Here is an 8283-nt window from a genome sequence, read left to right on the forward strand (position 1 = left end):
TCTCCCTGTCTTCCACTTTCCTCTAATAAGACACTGTGATGTTTCTAATCATGTTTTTTATGAGGTGGGATGAACATTTGAGCAGGAGACACAAAGGAATTAGTTCTGGCTCTTTTTCCTCTCTTTCTCTTGCCTCACATCTCACAAAGGATGCTTCAAAGGCCAACCCTGATGCATGTTGCCCCATAAGAGGCTGCTGCTATATTTAAAATTTCCACTGGCAAACATTTTATCAAAATCCCCCATGTGGTGAAGTCATTTTCCTTGAGAACAAAGGAAAATTAAAGTGCAATAAAAGGAAATATGCTCATTTAGATCCTTTTTACAATCTTACATTTACTAAGACCTCACATTGTTTTAAATATCCACAATCATCATTTAGTTGCTTTCACATCATTTCCAGAGCAAGACTCTGAGTCTGGAAGACGGCATGAGTAAGGACATCAGTAGAATTCAAAGCATCTAATATGAGCAATTATATGAGTTAATATGAGCTTATAATATTTGCTGATATATCACAATGGAAGTTAGAGGTCGACTGATATGTATTTTGCAATTGCAATGCCGATAACAAGGGAACAAGATGGTTTATGGCCAATGTAATGCGGATATATATGTGACATAGGCAGTGCCTGGTGTAATCTGACTACGAAGTAATTAGTTACTGTAATCTCAGTCAAATATGAATGTAACACATTATATTTTAAATTCTTGTTGACAGACTGCAGTTACTGACTTTAATGTAATTCATTTTATTACTTCAATGTACATTACTTGGGTTACAAATATTTCTGAAATAATATTATTTATGTAGAATACATTTAAAGGGATAGTTCACCCAAAAATGAAAATTCTCTCATCATTTACTCACCCTCATGACATCCTAGATGTGTGTGACTTTCATCTTCTGCAGAACACAAACGAATATTTTTAGAAGAATATTTCATCTCAATGAAAGTGAATGGTGATCAAGCCTTTGAAGCTCCAAAAGTAATAATGTAATCCATAAGTTTCCAGTGGCTTCTTCAATGTCTTCTGAAGCAATCCATTTGGTTTTGGGTGAAAACAAACTCCTTTTCACTGTACATCTTGACAGCCGTCTCCTTGGTGATCATGATTTCAAGCTCGATTACACTTCTTAAAGCGCCATCTATCGCTCTGCACATGCGTCAGCAACTAGGACGTGTAATCGAGCTTGAAATCATGATCATGCCTAGTATAGACTGCAATTGCAAAATGTATAGTGAAAAAGGAGTTACATTTTGGTCTATTCTCACCCAAAACCAACTGATTGCTTCAGAAGACATTGATTGAACCACTGCAGTCATATGGATTACATTTATGTGACTTTATCTCATTTTTGGAGCTTTAAAGGTCTGATCATTGTTCACTTGCATTGTATGGACCTGCAGAGCTGAGATATTCTTCAATACATTTTTGGTTGTATTTACCAGAAGGAAGTAAGTCATACACATCTGGGATAGCATGAGGGTGAGAAAATGATGAGAGAACTTTCATTTTTGGGTGAACTATCTCTTTAAAACTCAAATTATGTCCCTCACAAGTCATTGTAAGGGAGAAGCGTGTGTTGCCGAGTGTATGACTTAGTATAGACATTATTTAGAAGTCACTGAGCGGAAAAATATTTTTGTGAAAAGTGTTTCAGAAAGTAAAACGTAAAAGTAAAGTTATTAGTAATGTGATTACTTTCTAAAAAGTAATCATAAAATTAATCTGATTACAATTTCAGAGAAGTAATTAGTCATTTGCAGTGGATTATTTTGGGGGTAATTTACCAAACATTGGATATAGAGTTATTCGAGTTCATTAAGACAATTGAGATGTACACCTGTACGCTGAAATTAAACAACCTTTTTTATATTACATACTATTTAGTCAATTTAATAAAATATTTCAAAACAGATTTTGTGAATTGTCCATTGATAAGGCTGTTGGTAGATTTTTGGAACTGACACAAGCCACACTGCTATTAATTGGCTATCAAGTGTACATGCTGTTGGCCGATTTAATAATCTTAAAATGGTAAAAATTTCCGCCAATTCATCAGTCTGGCCGATTTTTCATTTTATCACTATAAAAGACACAAGCTGGAATTATTTTGTTACTTGGCCAGACTTTATTTATACTTCACCATACAAATCTACCTGTTGAAAAAACCTAAAAGAAATAACAGAAATTCAGTTGTGAATGAATGAATTTTTATTTATTTATTTTATTTTTTACTTTTTTCAGAATTGAGTTTAATCTACATGCTGCTGTTTTACAGTTCTAATCATCTCATCAGTCGTATGAGCAAGTGGTTGTTGAAATCAACAGAGGAAAAAGCAAGTGTGGCACAAAAGACAGACAGGTTGATGTATTGTGTAATCTAAATGCCATCACTTCAGCCAAGACCTTTGCTTTTGAGAATTTGCCTGCAAACGAAACGTGTGTTCAGAGAAACAGTGGCATTAACCCCAATTAAATGCAAATTAGAGGCTCTGTCTTTGTAAATGCTGTGGTGGTATACTAAATATTAAGAATGGAGATTAACTTGCATAAACAAAATCTACAGCACTGACAAAATCTGTTAGACAAGATAAACTATACACCCATTCATCTAAAATCCTTCTGAATATCTCATAGTCTGCTGAATTTATAAGTTTATTAATGTGTTCTAATTGCCTGTGAAGTGCATCCATATCATGATGTTTTGGTAAATTAATTAGCTATTAACTAATTTGGTTTACTAATTATATTTCTAAAATGTGTTTTTATTTGCTTAAATTTTAGACTTGATTTTTTTTTTTTAATCTTTTGAATTTCGCACACATTCCACACATTCCATGAAGTGTTTTGTTCCTTCAAATCAAGTATGTAAAGTGACAGGATGTATCGGCATGCATTCGAGGTCCATTCTCCGTGCAAGTTGTGCTTGAATGTCCTCTCTGCCTCTTCTCCAGATGGTTGTGCAGAAGTGTAGCCCAAAGAAAGGGGACAAAACCCAGGGATCTCAGAAAGAAAGCAGCACTAAAATGCATATTCTTTGCATCTCTGCTTTGCTTTAACATTTACACAAGCACCTCAAGGGGAGGTTCTGTCTTCAGTGCTCTGTCAAAAAAAAAAAAAAAAAAAAAGAAATATATATATTAGAGGGGATGTAGGCTATATCATTTTATTGGCAATTGTTATGAAAATGTAAACCATTTGTCATCAGTTATGCTGCATCTCTGTTTTAATAATTGAGAAATGAATCAGCTTGGTCATCATTTCAAGCCGATTCTTGGGGTAATAAGACCATGTACACTCAAACATGGATTAAAAATATGCTCTTGTTCATGTAAACTCTTTTTAACAGGAAATTTTCATGTTAAAGAGCATGATAAATAATCTATTGAGAACTTACAAAAATAGTCCATAGATACAATACATTTGTTTGGAAAGTACCAGAATATAGGGTGAATACAGGTAAAGTTGGGCAACTTGTGAAGTGGGACACTTAGGCTTAATGGTGCACTCAGTAACTTGTGTCTTTGTTTCATCTTGGACTTACACTGACACCTAGTGGCTTGGATGCAGCATCATTTAAAATCAATAGCTTTCAGTTTCAGATGCTGTTGTAGAAATTTAGTATTCACAGTCAACCATGGTTACTTTAACCCTTTTGCACGTATGATCAAACCGGTGTGATTACACTTGGCTAGGCTCAGAGGCGTACGATCAAACCGGTGTGATCGGCATTCATGCTGCTGTTTACCAGCAAAAGAGGGACTGAAGCGGTTGTTATAATGAACCAGCTGCTCAAATAGTCTTTTCAACATCACAATATCTTTATTTTTATGTTACAAACATTCAAACAATCATTAAATAAAAGTTTAAAGCTGTTACCGTCAGAGCTCACTGTTATGATGCAGCGTTGCGGCCATGTTTTCTGATGTCAAACAAAGAATATACAAAGTAGTCTAGTCCACTTCTAGCCATTTCTGGTGCTGGGAAAGTGGAAGGTTTTTAGAACCGTCTATGCTTGTAATACGAACTCTGAATCCCGTGTTGCATTGCAATGTAAACAATATGGTGGTGTGCATAGCCGACAAGCGCATTTGCGATGGCATCTTATCTATCATAAGCAGTCATAATAAACATCTAAAAACCACATTATATGTTTGATAATATATAATCTGTCCTTCAGTGCATCTGCTGTGAAGTGTAAAGTAAGATTTGTTTTCTTTCTTTATTTAATTACAGCATGCATTTAAGGACTCATGCTGGGGGGTGCGAAAGAGTGAAAGTGTCAAATAACAGGATGGTTACTGAGATTAAGCGAGTAGTATTTGGCTGGTCATGTGATTCTAACATGGCAGCCCCCATGTGCAGACCCTCTTCATGTAAAACAAAACAGATTTATAAGGTTATTGATATGACTGGAGTCTTCATTTTAATGTGAGTGGTCATGATTTCCTACATATATTGCAGCATTACAATTAATGTCTTTAGGAGTTAAACTTTTTTAATGAGGAAAAAAATACTGAATGCACTTTTAATTATAATGTGTATATTCTTCCATTACTACAAATCAGCATTATTGTTATTTTTCCATATTTTAAAAACTATTCACCTCTATCTATATTCATCATGTTTAATATATGAAAGCTATAGGATTTATAATAAACTGCCATACGCATTTAAATGAAATTTGAATGGAATTTCATTTTGTAATTAACTGTTGTGTTGTGTTCACCAGTTTTCAAAAAACATCTGTTTAAATTACTTTCTCTTTCCCCAATTTGCTATCTTGTATCCACCTTATTTATGACTGTTTGAATGTCTTCATGCCACATAATGAGCCAAATATTGTCTTGAATTAAAGGTCCATGTGAAATCCTGTACTCTCTAGAGAGCTATAATTCATAAGGTATACTAGACTCAGAGAACACAGCAATATCTTTACCAGAACGAGGCAATCATTTGCATAACTACCCCTTCATATCCCGAGGCAGTGTTAGCAGTTATCTATATGACATCTGTGAAGCATAAGGTGTAATGGGGTTCAATGTGTGTCACAGGCTAAATCAAAGAATATAATTTCTTGGTGAAATTTAAAATCCTTCCCCAAGACAAATGGTGAAATATGTCACCGAGGTCTTAATGAAAACATCAACAAGCATGTCCTCTGACACAAAGATCCTCTTCACATTTTTAATTGTTTCAGAAACAGTCCAGCTGCTTCAGAAATCACATGGTCACACTTGTCCTGCATTACAAATTTGAATGTTAATTGCATGCGACTCTTAAAAGGAGGCTCATTCCAGTTGGTTAGACCACCATGGAGCAGGTTCAGACATGGGCTTTTCATGTTAATTGGTCCCCTTCATTATTGTCCATCCATTTGAATAAACTTACCACTCTATCTTAGGACTATCTTTAAATAGGCTAGGCCTACAGGCACCAGATAATTGGATGGCTCTGTTTTAAAAAATATTGTCCTTTTGGCAAATTTGCTCACACTGGGTCAGAAAAAAATTACCAATTAATGTCATGATAAAAATTTCAAAGACTGAGATTGAGATAATCAAACTTATCTTTGCTCTGTGAACGTCAACGATGCACTCCCCATTTGACAGAGTGATTCATTGTGAATTGTTTTAAAAGGGACATTTAGATTGTAGTTCTCCTTGTCTTGAGCATACTTGAACTCCTGATTCTGCAGTGTCTGTTTGCCATTCTAGGAAAGTTCTTGAGAATACAATTGCTTATCAAGCACGCTATTGTTTGTGATAAACCAGAAAGATTCTGTCACAGGTTCTTTATTCTGCTGTGACAGCACTTTAAGTAATTAAGAGAGAATGCAGTTAATTCTCATGCATCTCTGCCTGAATTGCTATAATTACACAGCTTGTACTGAGAGCACTGTTATGAGCAGTTTGCTGAAAAATTGACACACAAAAGTCTGTCTAGACTTTGTCTATTTATCAAGGACTGTGTTACCCTGTATGAAGGACTCGTCCTCCCAATGCCCTTCTTCTTTTAACGATTCTAATTCCCCATGCAAATACCATTCATTTGCCTCACTCGAATAATTCTGGCCTCAGTTTAACCCTGAGGCTGTGGTTACTACAGTACAGGGGAAGACCTGCCACTGTGACCCCATTTTGAAATTATGCAGTACCTGAACATTTCTGAGGGTATCATTGTGCGACACTGTCCATGTGTAAGACATAATTGGACTAATTAAGTATGTGGTCATTAATGATGTGTTATGTGACATGCACTCATGCAGAATATGTAGCTGTACCTCCGTGCATGTGTGTAAGACAAACGCAACAGGGGTGATAATAATCTGTCATTACCCATAGTCCCTGGTTGGCCTGGTGCAGTATGGCAAGGAACACTCTGATGGTGAATTCTTCCCAGGGGCAGATGGAGTGGAGTCAGTCACTCGATATATTAGCTCTCTGCCACTAGTCCAGAGCACTCTGGCAAAACGCATTAATCACCACAAAGATGTGCCTACTAAATCAGTGCAATGAAACTCAGATTCTTCTCTGCTTGTTTGCATTCATCTAAAACTTTGTCTTGTTAAAAGCCACGTCAGTTACACTAACATTATGGCATTAAAAATGATTTTGACAGTGTGGGTTTAAGCTGATTAATTTACCAATGTAAAATTAATTACATTTTGGTATCTATTACTACCTTAAAGAAACAGTACACCAAACAATAAAAATCAGCATTTACTACATCATTCACTGTAAATGTCATAATTTACTGCTGGACATAATTTGTGCTGTTCTTTTCAGTGAAAGTGAATGGTAACCATGGCTGTCAAACAAGATTTTCATGTTAAGATTATCAGTGAATAACGACTTGAATTTTAGTCTTTTCTTCACACATAGCTATCATATGACATCTGAAGACTTAGAATATAGTGTGGCAGTAATATGGACTACTTTTATTATGTTTTTATAGAGCTTTTTGTCCTTTTTGGACCTTTTTAACAGCTCTTAGTCCCCATCTACTTTCAGTGTATATGGAAGAGAGCAGCTTGGACATTCTGCTAAACTTCTCCTTTTGTGTTCCACAGAAGACGAAAAAAGTCATACTTGTTTGGAACAACATGAGAGTGAGTAAATCATAACAACATTTTCAAGTTGGTGTGAACTCTCCATTTAAATAAATTAAACTCATAGCACATTACACTGAACATCAAAGTAAAATAAGCAGTGATTTCTGGAACAGTACTGTACATCTCCTCTAAACATCAACACAATAACAGACATAGTAAAAGCAGACTATTTAATTACACAGATGAAATATCTTATTTTATATTACTGTATGTATTATAGTCTGGAAACATAGTTAGCACATTAACATTAAACATCTGCTTGCCTCAGGCAATTCCACGAATGGAGCAAGACAGATAACTGTTGCAATGAATTCTCTGCGGGACTTCTCCAAATGCGCCGAAACAGATTATCTCTCATATGAAATGGAAATTTTAATATAATTTTAAGACACCCTCTATAGCGAATAAAATTTTTGTTTTGTCTCATTATTGCCTGCTAGAATTGGTTGGGGTGCTTGGGGCAAGATTGATCACCAGTGGGGTTATTACCATTAGCACATTTAGTGCTAGTCCCTGTTGCCAACCTTGCTGATTGCAGGAAAATATCTTCCTAATAACCTTAACGAGAATAATGCCCCCGGATGCGCTGTGTCCTCTTTAGAGAGAGGGTATAACGTGCTGGGGGGCGAGACATGCGCTATTCCTTCCAAAGTCACACTGTCTTGTTGGCTCAGTTTTCTTTGCTGTGGGGCAGTAATCTCCTGCCCTCACTTTGTCTGCTCCACTTTACCATATGATGAGCTTTACACCCACAAGGAACTGAGCTACAAATTGTTCAGATGGATGGAGCGTAAAATTGATAAGAATATTAAATTAACCATAGACAATGATATGCATCTACCCTGCAGTAAAGTCCACTGCAGTGATAGATATAGGAATAAAAAGACTGTTTATTTTGCACGATGACAATAATTTTAATGCTTTGGTATCTAATAAATTTGAGGGGAAAGATGGAGACAAAAGGAACCCTGATAGCACATGTAAATCACCCAGACATCTATTTGATGTGTGTGTTTATATCTGGAAGAAGTATTTTAAGGTTGTTTGCTCATCTGCAATACGTCTGTTAGATGATTCCTCTTGGATGCCAAAAAGACATTCAGCAGATGTCTTTGAGACATTTATGATTTAGAATGTATGTAAATCTGCTCTTGTTAAGA

This window comes from Myxocyprinus asiaticus, chromosome 10 (genome assembly GCF_019703515.2).
Source record: "Myxocyprinus asiaticus isolate MX2 ecotype Aquarium Trade chromosome 10, UBuf_Myxa_2, whole genome shotgun sequence".
Classification (NCBI taxonomy): Eukaryota; Metazoa; Chordata; class Actinopteri; order Cypriniformes; family Catostomidae; genus Myxocyprinus; species Myxocyprinus asiaticus.